The sequence below is a fragment of the Schistocerca nitens genome, chromosome 4, assembly GCF_023898315.1.
Source record: "Schistocerca nitens isolate TAMUIC-IGC-003100 chromosome 4, iqSchNite1.1, whole genome shotgun sequence".
NCBI lineage: Eukaryota > Metazoa > Arthropoda > Insecta > Orthoptera > Acrididae > Schistocerca > Schistocerca nitens.
The window spans coordinates 91,880,596-91,895,624 of NC_064617.1; positions in this window are offsets into that span (position 1 = coordinate 91,880,596).

The following is a 15,029-nucleotide window of genomic DNA, read 5'->3' on the forward strand; positions in this document are numbered from 1 at the left end:
TAATAATTACGGTCTCAAGGTTGTTTCGTAGAGGTCCTTAAACTCTGAAGCTGTTTCGCTACATTTTTCGGTAGGTTATAATTTTTTTAATATTACGTTAAACATATTTGAAAATGCTACAAAATGTGTTGGTTTTATACGTATGTTCCGTACACCACGCAGAGCCTTGACGTTAATGGAAGGGTCTTCATGCGTTGTTTTGGGGACACTGACAGAAGGACCAATTTGCGACCGAGACACGACAACAATGCACCGCGAGATGACGCCTCCAGCTATTTCAAGACACCGTTTCTGACTGTTTTAAGAAATAATCATCGTTTTACTAAAATGGTGTATGACTTGAGTTCGGTAAGTCTTTAGCCACACTTGATCACATGTATTTTATACATTAACGTGGGTCCGTGGCAGTAGCTTATGCGTTGCGATAAATCGTTATGAAGTGTTAAACAATATTTAGCGGTCTTGTGTTGAATTCTAGTTGAATATCTTTTTTTATCTGAACTCAGTAATATTTACCTAAGGACGGAATGCTTCTTGCAACTTTAATATACAATACCTAAATCTGAAGTCGAAATATGTCACAGAAATGTTACTACAATCGCATGTGTGGTCTTATAAACTTGCAATGACTGAGTTTCTGAAATAATAATTACATGTGTTGTGAGCTATAAGCGCTTGTGAGATTTACGTTACAAGAAACAGAACGTCAAGTATCAGTAATTAATCTGAAGAGAAGCATAACTGAAAGTGAAAACATTAATTTAATTCATTAATAACCTGGATATTATTACAAATTTCGATGCAGCAGTTACCAGTTATCTCTGAACAATTTAGCAACGCAGTCAACAATAGCATGAACTCCGATGAAGGTTGTAACTATGAAATATCGATATCTATAAACTCCCTTATCTGAGAAACTTTTATCCATACGACGCTGCAAAAGTGTTGTAATTCCAGAGACACGTCTCTATGTTCGTCCTTATAAACGGCACATAATAAATTACTAAGGTACGTGCACGACACTCCTTTTTGCGTGCACTTTCAACCACATAATTCAAAATAAGCCCGTTTAAATTACCTTCCAACGAATCATTGCTCTTGCTGATTTTTCATATGAGATTCTGAGACATTAACAATCACGACCTGAAAATACATGTCCACATCCTCGCTGCTCGAATTCACTGCCTTTATTTTCTCACCCATAAATTCCAGTACAAGCACGTTTCATATCCCGCAGCAGAAATTTATTCCCGTGGGCGAGCTTCAATGCACTGTTGGTGGTCTCTGAAAGCCATCGGTATTAACAGCGCTTTTAGGATCCGGCAACACGTATGGCATGACGGTCGTTACAACTGTCATCATGAAACTAAATCCCCAAGTCGCATAGCAATACTAAAGACCACTGTCTACCGTATACCTAAATATAACACAGAAGCGTAAATATTTAAAAGCTTATGACGTATTTGTAGAATTAAAAATCATGAAATCTGTAAAATCATATCTATACGACATAAAATGCACTACTAAAGATTTCGGAAAACAGACCATTCGAAAATATGCATCGTTATCTCATAAACGTCAGTTAATGAAAGCAGCTAACTCTAAATACACTCCTGGAAATGGAAAAAAGAACACATTGACACCGGTGTGTCAGACCCACCATACTTGCTCCGGACACTGCGAGAGGGCTGTACAAGCAATGATCACACGCACGGCACAGCGGACACACCAGGAACCGCGGTGTTGGCCGTCGAATGGCGCTAGCTGCGCAGCATTTGTGCACCGCCGCCGTCAGTGTCAGCCAGTTTGCCGTGGCATACGGAGCTCCATCGCAGTCTTTAACACTGGTAGCATGCCGCGACAGCGTGGACGTGAACCGTATGTGCAGTTGACGGACTTTGAGCGAGGGCGTATAGTGGGCATGCGGGAGGCCGGGTGGACGTACCGCCGAATTGCTCAACACGTGGGGCGTGAGGTCTCCACAGTACATCGATGTTGTCGCCAGTGGTCGGCGGAAGGGTCACGTGCCCGTCGACCTGGGATCGGACCGCAGCGACGCACGGATGCACGCCAAGACCATAGGATCCTACGCAGTGCCGTAGGGGACCGCACCGCCACTTCCCAGCAAATTAGGGACACTGTTGCTCCTGGGGTATCGGCGAGGACCATTCGCAACCGTATCCATGAAGCTGGGCCACGGTCCCGCACACCGTTAGGCCGTCTTCCGCTCACGCCCCAACATCGTGCAGCCCGCCTCCAGTGGTGTCGCGACAGGCGTGAATGGAGGGACGAATGGAGACGTGTCGTCTTCAGCGATGAGAGTCGCTTCTGCCTTGGTGCCAATGATTGGCGCCGTGCAGGTGAGCGCCACAATCAGGACTGCATACGACCGAGGCACACAGGGCCAACACCCGGCATCATGGTGTGGGGAGCGATCTCCTACACTGGCCGTACACCACTGGTGATCGTCGAGGGGACACTGAATAGTGCACGGTACATCCAAACCGTCATCGAACCCATCGTTCTACCATTCCTAGACCGGCAAGGGAACTTGCTGTTCCAACAGGACAATGCACGTCCGCATGTATCCCGTGCCACCCAACGTGCTCTAGAAGGTGTAAGTCAACTACCCTGGCCAGCAAGATCTCCGGATCTGTCCCCCATTGAGCATGTTTGGGACTGGATGAAGCGTCGTCTCACGCGGTCTGCACGTCCAGCACGAACGCTGGTCCAACTGAGGCGCCAGGTGGAAATGGCATGGCAAGCCGTTCCACGGGACTACATCCAGCATCTCTACGATCGTCTCCATGGGAGAATAGCAGCCTGCATTGCTGCGAAAGGTGGATATACACTGTACTAGTGCCGACATTGTGCATGCTCTGTTGCCTGTGTCTATGTGCCTGTGGTTCTGTCAGTGTGATCATGTGATGTATCTGACCCCAGGAATGTGTCAATAAAGTTTCCCCTTCCTGGGACAATGAATTCACGGTGTTCTTATTTCAATTTCGAGGAGTGTACTATTCGGGAAGACGACGGTTCAATCCCGCGTCTGGCCATCCTGATTTAGGTTTTTCGTGATTTCCCTAAATCGCTCCAGGCAAATGCCGGGGTGGTTTCTTTGAAAGGGCACGGCCGACTTCCTTCCCCGTCCTTCCCTAATCCGATGAGACCGATGACCTCACTGTTTGGTCTCTTCCCCCAAAACAACCCAACCCTCTAAATACTCTGAGGTGACGTAAGTCATGGGATACTTCCTAAAATCGCGTCAGTTCTCCTTTTGCTGCAACTCGACGTGGCATGGACTCAACAAAGAATTGGCAGTCCCTTGCAGAAATATTGAATCATGCTGCCTCTATAGCCATCCATAATTGCGAAAGTGTTGCCGGAGCAAGATTTTGTGCGTGAAGTGAGCTCTCGATTGTGTTCCATAGATGTTAGATGTGATTCACGGCGGGCGATATGGGAGACCAGACACTTCGCTCTAATGATACAGAATGTTCTTCAAGCCAATCGCGGGTGACACGCCACCCTGTCATCCATCAAAAATCCATAGTTGTTTGAGAACTTGGAGTCCATGAATGGCTGCAAATAGTCTCCATGTAGCCGAACATAACTATTTCCAGTCAATGACCGGTTCCGTTGCACCCGAATACCCAGCCCATACCACATAAGCGCAGCCCACAACATTATGGAGCCACCACCGGCTTGCGCAGTGTCTTGTTGACAACTTGGGCACATGATTTCGTGTGATCTCCTCCACACACTAATTGTTCCGTCAGATTTTACCAACTGAAATCAGATCTCATCTGACTGGACCACAGTTTCCCATTCGTCAAGGGTCTAACTGATATGATCACGAGCCCAAGTCAGCATTCGACGAGATGAATGTGCAATGCCTCCAAAACCAACCAAATATTGCCCAGTACAATCAACTCTTAACATCCTACGAGTGAGCCAAGATGACAGCATCTTGTGCTCTGTTGGACTCCCATGGTGTCTGAAAAGATCCAATGTCTTGAAGCGGAGATCTTTATTTTCACATTTCTCTCCTAGTCTATGGCGCAGAAAACGGTGTTTTCTCTTTCCAATTGATGCAGGTGTCCATAGCTGGGGCACAGATGAACACACCTACGGAATAACACCCTGTTCTTCAGAGTCTACTACAACCATTCTGCGACTGTAACACTCAATGTTGTTTCAGTAAGTTGACGGATCTTCCTTGACCGAAGACAAATGGTAAACTACTGTTACGATTACGTTGATTAGCAATAGGAAGAGTGTGTGTGTGTGTGTCGTTTTGGAGATTTGGTACAATTGTTAAGGCAGCGATACTGCAACCATGTTTATCTTTTGTTTGGAATATGCGCCGGAATTCACATGTCAGCGTGTTGGAGTAGTCCCTTTCTAGAGCTCGATAGGAAGTGTAATAGGAAGCGACAGAGAATGACTTGGGGGCTGTTTTGGCAACAATTTGTAAATCTTGCCTTGAATGCAGGACAACGTCGAAATACACTCCTGGAAATTGAAATAAGAACTCCGTGAATTCATTGTCCCAGGAAGGGGAAACTTTATTGACACATTCCTGGGGTCAGATACATCACATGATCACACTGACAGAACCACAGGCACATACACACAGGCAACAGAGCATGCACAATGTCGGCACTAGTACAGTGTATATCCACCTTTCGCAGCAATGCAGGCTGCTATTTTCCCATGGAGACGATCGTAGAGATGCTGGATGTAGTCCTGTGGAACGGCTTGCCATGCCATTTCCACCTGGCGCCTCAGTTGGACCAGCGTTCGTGCTGGACGTGCAGACCGCGTGAGACGACGCTTCATCCAGTCCCAAACATGCTCAATGGGGGACAGATCCGGAGATCTTGCTGGCCAGGGTAGTTGACTTACACCTTCTAGAGCACGTTGGGTGGCACGGGATACATGCGGACGTGCATTGTCCTGTTGGAACAGCAAGTTCCCTTGCCGGTCTAGGAATGGTAGAACGATGGGTTCGATGACGGTTTGGATGTACCGTGCACTATTCAGTGTCCCCTCGACGATCACCAGTAGTGTACGGCCAGTGTAGGAGATCGCTCCCCACACCATAATGCCGGGTGTTGGCCCTGTGTGCCTCGGTCGTATGCAGTCCTGATTGTGGCGCTCACCTGCACGGCGCCAAACACGCATACGACCATCATTGGCACCAAGGCAGAAGCGACTCTCATCGCTGAAGACGACACGTCTCCATTCGTCCCTCCATTCACCCCTGTCGCGACACCACTGGAGGCGGGCTGCACGATGTTGGGGCGTGAGCGGAAGATGGCCTAACGGTGTGCGGGACCGTAGCCCAGCTTCATGGAGACGGTTGCGAATGGTCCTCGCCGATACCCCAGGAGCAACAGTGTCCCTAATTTGCTGGGAAGCGGCGGTGCGGTCCCCTACGGCACTGCGTAGGATCCTACGGTCTTGGCGTGCATCCGTGCGTCGCTGCGGTCCGGTCCCAGGTCGACGGGCACGTGCACCTTCCGCCGACCACTGGCGACAACATCGATGTACTGTGGAGACCTCACGCCCCACGTGTTGAGCAATTCGGCGGTACGTCCACCCGGCCTCCCGCATGCCCACTATACGCCCTCGCTCAAAGTCCGTCAACTGCACATACGGTGCACGTCCACGCTGTCGCGGCATGCTACCAGTGTTAAAGACTGCGATGGAGCTCCGTATGCCACGGCAAACTGGCTGACACTGACGGCGGCGGTGCACAAATGCTGCGCAGCTAGCGCCATTCGACGGCCAACACCGCGGTTCTTGGTGTGTCCGCTGTGCCGTGCGTGTGATCATTGCTTGTACAGCCCTCTCGCAGTGTCCGGAGCAAGTATGATGGGTCTGACACACCGGTGTCAATGTGTTTTTTTTTCCATTTCCAGGAGTGTAGCTCGTGTCAAAGAAGAGGCATAATTTCCTGTGAAAAACCTCTGCGAGAAGCTGTATTCCAGAGTCCAGAAGGGGGCAACTGCCACCTTTTGCCCCAACCACCCTATCTTTGCGGACGTCTACGCACCTGAGCGGAAACGCGTTCCTGTTCTCGGAGTTGGACGAGTCTACCCATATTTTCGGAAGGGGTGGCCGTCTTAAGTGTCACCTGCTGAAAGGTGTGCACCGTCTGTTAACACTTCGTTACTACGCTGGGGTTTCACCCACCCCAGGCGATCTGTTTCTTAACGTTCTCATGATATGGCGCCTAATTTGTTCTTTAACACTTCGGTAGCTTACCTTTTCAAGCTGCAGATCGAGCTATTATAGTTAACACTAGTTTCGCTTTGTTTGTGAAGGAAAACGACGCGTCTTTCGTCACTATGGTTTATAAAACCGTACCACCGTAGTGGAGTCTCCCTTTTTTCTCATATCTGATAAGCTGAAATTGTAATAAAAACTGTATTATATATAGTCTACGAGTTGATTATTTGTAACTCTGGTGCCCAGTTACTCATTTTCAGCAGTTAACATCTCTGATAAGTTTTTGATGTAGCAAATTTCTCTGGTTTAAGGATTTTTTACCTACATCCTCAGCTGCGGCTGAAACGTAAGTGTAATACAAATTCCAGTGGAACTGCCCCCAAGAATACATCCACACAAAGTAAGTGCACGATATGTCCTAGTCCAAAACTTGTAAAAATAAACCAAGATGTCATACATTAAGTAAATTTTTGTGGTTAGAGCACATTGTTTCAATGGGTGAAAGGTGTTACAATAGTGAAAAAGGTACTGAAGGAACACTGTTTCCTCCAAATATCACACTTAAGCAAGCTATACATCACAGCTAAAATTAGAGAAATGTAAGCGCCGTTATTCTTTCTCTGATTTTTGAAAATTTGAGCATTGCGACTGAAAATTACAAACTTTTCAGTGCTCTAAGAAAATAATACCGTTATCGTCGAATCGAAACTTCTTTCTAACTGTGTATGTTGTCAACGTTAAGTAATAATTTTTTCACCAATATTTGGAACACAGCCCTTTTTTTAAACTGCCAAACAAAAAATATAATATGGGTTTACACAAACCCCCACCACTCTGTTATTTAAAAAAGTTGCCGCAGTATCGCATGGTTAGGAAGCCGCAGTCTTAGCTGTTTATTCGCTGATTTTCTTTCTCACGCTCGAGTCAGAAACTAATGACTTGTCGAATTATTGGCCGTAGCGGTTGATATCATCGCTTGCAGACTCGCTAGCCGTAGTTTAGAAGCTCTGCTTGAGTGCAACATCAGGTGTTGATCTCAACCTCTCTCAATGTGTTGTGGCACGACGCAAAGAGCATTGTTTCCTCCTTACAGTGGCGTCTGCGTAGGTACGGCCAAATCTATTTTCTGTGCACACTACTACTCGATGTGAGGTAAACTCAAATTCTGTATATAACCTATGGTATGTACTTTAAGCATCCTTGTTTAACGTACACAATAAGGCATGGAAACGAAGTATATGGTATTGCCAGGAGTAGAGAATAACAAATACGTAACACAAACACGTTGTTATTTGACATTGTCAAATGGGGAGTTATGCGATCTGTTATGTTAAAATAAGTGGCTAAAATATTCTTGGTCAGTATTGCTAAAACTTCTTTCTTTGATAACTTGTTTCAGCTCATTCACAAGCTATGTTCTGCTCAATAAAAAATTTGTATGATTGTGTATATACCAGCCACTAGACATTGCACATCATCATAATGGCTGTTGTTACACTATATTGTAACCTTGACGACCTGCTTTAGCTTTTACATGATAATAAGGACGATTCAGCTGAACAGATTATGACGATGTGTAATGCCTGGTGGCTGGTGTACACGGAATCAAATAATACCATTTTTATTGATTTACAGATGGCTCGTCAATGAGCTGAAACTAGTTACCAAATAAAGGAGTTTTTAGCGATCTAGACCCAGGATTTCTTTATCCACAAATTGTAATGTAACAATAAAGCTTTCCCACCTCTCTGACGTTTTAACATGGGTCTCACAGCGTCCTCTGACCATTAGCTAATGCCGTTAGAATTTCATACCGCCGGCTGTATATTACGACATCGTCGTCCTTCAGTTCCGAAACCGACCACACTTACTGCTCACTATGATGTAATCGCTGGTAGTAATGCACTTCCCTTCCAACAGACAGTAATACAGTGGGTGGACAAAAATTTGAAACACCAGAAAACACGACACATTATTATGCCTGATACAGTGTAGGACAACCGTTACGTCTCATATAGCTTCCATCTGTCTCAGAATGGATCAATATAGGTCCTTGAGCCGTGCTCTCTCCCAGCTACGCGTTTTCGTGAACTTCGCTCTCTATCTGTGTTAGGTTTCCCGCCCTTGTCGCGGTTACGTCGTGGTTCTTCTTCCTTCTACGTGCGGCAGCAGTGATGTGTATCGATATTGGCGACGGATACCATCTTTGGTTTGGTGCATATAGTTCCCGGCTAGGGGGTCTGGAGTGAGTCGGTCACTTGTTGTGGACGAAGGTAGTTCTCCGCGCGGTGCAGTCGGCTGGGGCCACTGGCAGCCCCTGCGCGGTGTCGGAGCGTGTGTGGAGCTGTCCGATCGCTACGAGCTTCGTGGTTCACCGACCCAGGACGTCAAAGTTGAGCAGTGGTTTCACTATTCATCTTGTGGTGGTTCGCTTCGGTGGTTTGCTGTCGGGGAGGTTTTCCGGTGAGTGGTTCTACTGTTGAGATTTAGCCGCCATGCGGTGCAATTAACTATTTTGGTCGACTACGACTCGAGTGCACCAGTGGAATTTTCTGTCTTGTGGCAGTTAGTGTTCCGGTTACCTGCCCTGGGCACTAACGTAATTTCAGGCAGCGTCCTTTCCTCACCTGTTGTCGCTGTCCAACATGGTGTGTAATTTTGACAGCTAATACATACTCCATTGTGGATTATCACGTTTCTAACATTGCCGGTTTGAGTTGTCATGTACTGATTGACGGGAGAGATTATTAAATTACAATAAATGACAATTAGAAGCAGAGACTGACCTCAACCCTTGGCGCTTTCCACAATACTATTACCTGTTCTACCCAGCAGGTTTAGAGGGCGTCTCAGTCCTTTATCGTTTTGAAGGGAGTCTTGTACCACTCTTTCAGCGAAATAATGGCAAATTTAGATAATAATGATAGCGATCACTGGCCATCCTCTCCAAAGTACACCACAAAACCTCAATAATATTGAGATCTGGTGACCGTGGCGGCGAGAGAGATGCGAAAATTCATCATAGTGCTCACAAAACTAATCTTGGACGATGTGAGCTGTGAGAGTGGGGGCCCTGTCGTCTTACACAGCATCACCAGTGGGGATCAAAAATTGTACCATGCGATCGACCTGATCAGCGAAAATGGTTACATAACCCTTGGCAATAATGCGCCGTTGCAGAGCAACCGTGGGTCTCATGAAACATCCCAACAATGCTGCCCAAATTATCGCCGAACCTCTGCCATGTTTCACTTTTGGGAAGCAAACTCGGCCGGAAATTGGAAACAGTCGAAGCAAGAGACATCTGACCATGTAACATTCTGCCTTCGCTCCACAGTCCCGGTTTTATGGTTTCGAGGTCACATTTTCTGCTTTAGGCATTTGGAATTCTTGCTCGCACTGCAGTTGCCTGCTTCTGGAGACCTCTTCGTGTTGTTTTGGTGATGACAGGGTTCGCTAGTGTGACGTTCAGTTCTGTAATGATTTTTGTATCGGTTGTCCTCTTACTTTTAGCCACAGTACTCTTCAATGACCGTCCACCGCGATTACCGAAAACACTGTTTCGACCGCGTTGTTACTTAGCGGGCTATATTTTCTCACTTTCCTTGTATGCGGTATATAACTTTGATGCGGTGCCTCTTGGAATACCAAACACTTTGGCTACCATGGATACAGAAGCATCCACCATACGAGCATCAACAATTTGCCCACGTTGGGATTCACATAGCTGCGACGTACGTACTCACAACTACACACAACACTGTTCGCACTACGACTGACACCTGCAAATAATTAAGGACACTGCACAGGTGCCGTCCGTGATCAAATGCAACAGCGCCACCTATAGGTTCGGTTAGTATTGTCATTTAAGTTCAATCATGCACTTCCTGGCGTGTTTCGATATTTTTTCCAACTACTCCTCCATGTCCTACACAGAAACAGTTGTTTCACCGGATGTTTGGGATTTTTTTCATTTCCATAGGTTTTACATCATCTCGGTTCCGAGGGTTCCGGAACCTGTACAGAAAATAGGAAGAGAGATCAACATAAATATCATTTCCACCCTTTTTATTGCTCATGAAAGCCACACATTGCATGTTATACCACCATACAGCTAGACCTTCAGAGGTTGTGGTACAGATTGTGCTGTACACACCGGTACCTCTAATACCACGATCTCTTACAATGATGCATGCCTGTATCCGTCGTGGCATGCTATCCGCAAGTTCATCAAGGCACTGTTGGTCCAGATTGTCCCACTCCTCAACGGCGAATCGGCGTAGATCGCTCAGAGTGGTTGGTGGGTCACGTCGTCCATAAACAGCTCTTTTCAATGCATCCCAGGCATGTGCGATAGGATTCATGTCATGCTGGCCACTCTCGTCGAGCGACGTCCTTATCCTGAAGGAAGTCATTCACAAGATGTGCACGATGGGGGCGCGAATTGTCGTCCGTGAAAACGAATGCCTCGCGAATATGCTGCCGATATGGTTGCACTATCGTTCGGAGGATGACATTCACGTATCGCACAGCCGCACACCACCAGCGGCGTGCGTCGGCCCCACATAATGCCACCCCAAAACAGCACTGACCCTTCACCTTGCTGCACTCGCTGGACACTGGGTCTAAGGCGTTCAGCCTGACTGAGTTGCCTCCAAACACGTCTCCGACGATTGTCTGGTTGAAGGCAAACGTGACACTCATCGGTGAAGAGAACGTGATGCCAATCCTGAGCTGACCATTCGGTATGTTGTTGGGCCCATCTGTACCACACTGCATGGTGTAGTAGTTGCAAAGATGAACGTCGCCATGGACGGAAGTGAAGTTGCGCATCATGCAGCCTATTGAGCACAGTTTGAGTCGTTACGGACGTCCTTCGGCTGCAAAACAATGGCTCTCAGCACTATGGGACTTAACTTCTAAGATCATCAGTCCCCTAGAACTTAGAACTACTTAAACCTAACTAACCAAAGGACATCACACACATCCATGCCCGAGGCAGGATTCGAACCTGCGAGCGCAGCCTTTTGGCTGCACGTAAATCATTATTCAACATGATGGCACTGCTGCCAGGGTTCCTCCGAACCATAATCCTTAGATAGCGGTCATTCACTACAGTAGTAGCCCTTGGGCGGCCTGAGCGAGGCAAGTCGTCGACTGTTCCTGTCTCTCTCCTCCGTGTCCGAACAACATCGCTTTGGTTCACTCCGAGACGCCTGGACACTTCCCTTGTTGAGAGCCCTTCCTAGCACAAAGTAACAATGTGGACGTCATGGAACAGCGGTATTGACCGCCTAGGCAAGGTTGAACTACAGACAACACGAGTCGAGTACCTCCTTCCTGGTGGAACGAATGGAACTGGTCGGCTATCGGACACCCTCAGTCTAATAGGCGCTGCTCATGAATGGTTGTTTACTTCCTTGGGCGAGTTTAGTCAAAGGGATTGTGTCTGGGATACAATATCCACAGTTAACGTCTATCTTCAGGATTTCTCGGAACCGGGGTGATGCAAAACTTTTTTTGTTGTATACACATATATAAAGCATGTTTCCCTTTGTATTATCTTTCAAACCTCAAGTGTCATTTGTGTCTTACTTTTTGCACTTACAGATATTTTGCAATGAACTATACATAGTTTTTGTGTTTTCCTTGAAGTTGCATTCGAAATCTTAGCCTTCCTTTGTGTTAGTGTAAGCCCGTTATCATGTGAAGTTCGTAACCCAGATAAGCGATAAAATGGTAAAGTCTCTTTACAAATGAAAGTTGATGCTTATCTACTCCTGAATACAAAATGGCAACGTATGGGGTAACTTTTTACAATTTCGATTGGGCTGGTTGTTACAGTGTAGCAACCTGCCGCTTGTCATGTGCAATTTCTTTGTGAAGGCAACAGGAGTTACAGAAATAAGACAAATGTAGAAATAACGCAGAACGAAACATACCGTGAAATGGTAAAAAATAGTGGATTGTTCTTCATTGAGTAAGGCCGCTAGCAGACATGGACAATTTTTTGACAGCAGGGTGGTTAAAGATAAATAGAAAAATTGTGTCTAGTGGTATTATTACTTACAGTTCAACATAATTTCACAGTTTAATCAGTTAAGGTAACAATATTTTGTATAAAAATAATAGAGTTGAACATTATAATGTGAAAAAATTCCCAAAAGTATTGCTGTCATCCACAACAAACACAGTGCTTCATATGTAAATGACTTATTTGCAATATTTGTATAGGCTCGTGCCATCATTTAATAGATAAGCTAATGAAGTATCGTATTATATCCCCTTTCAAACGCAAATCCAACTGTGCCTAAAGATGAATACAAAAAAGTCTCACCAGGTCTAGGCTGATTAACAGGAATCGGAGCCTGAACATTATCTCAAAATGTCATGCACGAGAGATGAACGCAAATACGCTTACCTGTATGCCGTCAAAAATCAGATAAACATTGCAGTAGCCTGGAATGAAACTAAAAGTGCGTGAACCTTTTAAGGGAAATTAGTCTTCATCCACAGAGCTCAAATGCTAACATTATGGGTATATTAATGTTGTCCTACAGGTATATATGTACACTCCTGGAAATGGAAAAAAGAACACATTGACACCGGTGTGTCAGACCCACCATACTTGCTCCGGACACTGCGAGAGGGCTGTACAAGCAATGATCACACGCACGGCACAGCGGACACACCAGGAACCGCGGTGTTGGCCGTCGAATGGCGCTAGCTGCGCAGCATTTGTGCACCGCCGCCGTCAGTGTCAGCCAGTTTGCCGTGGCATACGGAGCTCCATCGCAGTCTTTAACACTGGTAGCATGCCGCGACAGCGTGGACGTGAACCGTATGTGCAGTTGACGGACTTTGAGCGAGGGCGTATAGTGGGCATGCGGGAGGCCGGGTGGACGTACCGCCGAATTGCTCAACACGTGGGGCGTGAGGTCTCCACAGTACATCGATGTTGTCGCCAGTGGTCGGCGGAAGGTGCACGTGCCCGTCGACCTGGGACCGGACCGCAGCGACGCACGGATGCACGCCAAGACCGTAGGATCCTACGCAGTGCCGTAGGGGACCGCACCGCCACTTCCCAGCAAATTAGGGACACTGTTGCTCCTGGGGTATCGGCGAGGACCATTCGCAACCTTCTCCATGAAGCTGGGCTACGGTCCCGCACACCGTTAGGCCGTATTTTAAATTCCTTCATTATATTTAGGAGTGTCTGTCGGTGTATGCTATCATTGGCCTTTTTAAAATCTACGAATAATATGTGGACATCTACACTGAATTCCCACGCCTTCTCAGTTACTTGTCTTGGGGGGAATAAGTGATCTAGTGTGGACCTGTTTCTGCGGAAACCGAATTGGTAGTCCGCAATCAGTTCTTCTGTTATTGGTATCAGTATTTATACTAGAATTTTTTAATTTTGGTTTGCTAGTTTTCTTACAGTGGTGACTTCTGATACAGTTGCGATAGCAAATCTTGTCGTTTTACAAAGCACTTAACTTCACGAAGTTACTATAGTGTAAAATATTCTGCTAGCAGCCAGTAAGAGCTCTTATTTAGAAGCAGACCGGGAGGCACTGTTGTTTCGCCGCTTTTTTTGAGTAGCCGTTATCGCTAAGCCGTTGGGAGGTAGAAATTCCGCGGCCAGCTGCAGGTGTTTCCCACAGTCACAATTTATGGAACGAAAGTGGCCTCCTGGAGCACCGTCCTACGATAAATCATAAAAAGGGGATGAGGTGGTGGGAGCTACGTACCAAAGTTGTATTGGCCGGAAGATATATGGCCCTGTGCTTCCGCAGCGTCAGGCATGAACAAAGCGGCGGCGAAGCTGACCACTATGTCTGCGGAAATGAACTCGGAAAAGCGTACAGAAGTGGCTCCCGTCAGATACATATCAAACCGTAAGATTCGTCACGCAGCAGATTACGAAGAGACACGGTAAGTTTTTATTTGAGAAGCGCGCGTATCTCACTTCATCCCATTGTCTTGGATATTGTCTTCCCAAACATTTGATTCTGTTAGATTAAGAACTGGTTATCACTTCAGTGGAATAGGACAAGTTGTTAAATACTTATTCTAAAAAATGGCTCTGAGCACTATGCGACTTGACTTCTGAGGTCATCAGTCGCCTAGCACTTAGAACTAATAAACCTAACTAACCTAAGGACATCACACACATCCATGCCCGAGGCAGGATTTGAACCTGCGACCGGAGCAGTCGCTCGGCTCCAAACTGTAGCGCCTAGAACAACACGGCCACTCCGGCCGGATACTTATTCTACACTCCTGGAAATTGAAATAAGAACACCGTGAATTCATTGTCCCAGGAAGGGGAAACTTTATTGACACATTCCTGGGGCCAGATACATCACATGATCACACTGACAGAACCACAGGCACATAGACACAGGCAACAGAGCATGCACAATGTCGGCACTAGTACAGTGTATATCCACCTTTCGCAGCAATGCAGGCTGCTATTCTCCCATGCAGACGATCGTAGAGATGCTGGATGTAGTCCTGTGGAACGGCTTGCCATGCCATTTCCATCTGGCGCCTCAGTTGGACCAGCGTTCGTGCTGGACGTGCAGACCGCGTGAGACGACGCTTCATCCAGTCCCAAACATGCTCAATGGGGGACAGATCCGGAGATCTTGCTGGCCAGGGTAGTTGACTTACACCTTCTAGAGCACGTTGGGTGGCACGGGATACATGCGGACGTGCATTGTCCTGTTGGAACAGCAAGTTCCCTGGCCGGTCTAGGAATGGTAGAACGATGGGCTCAATGACGG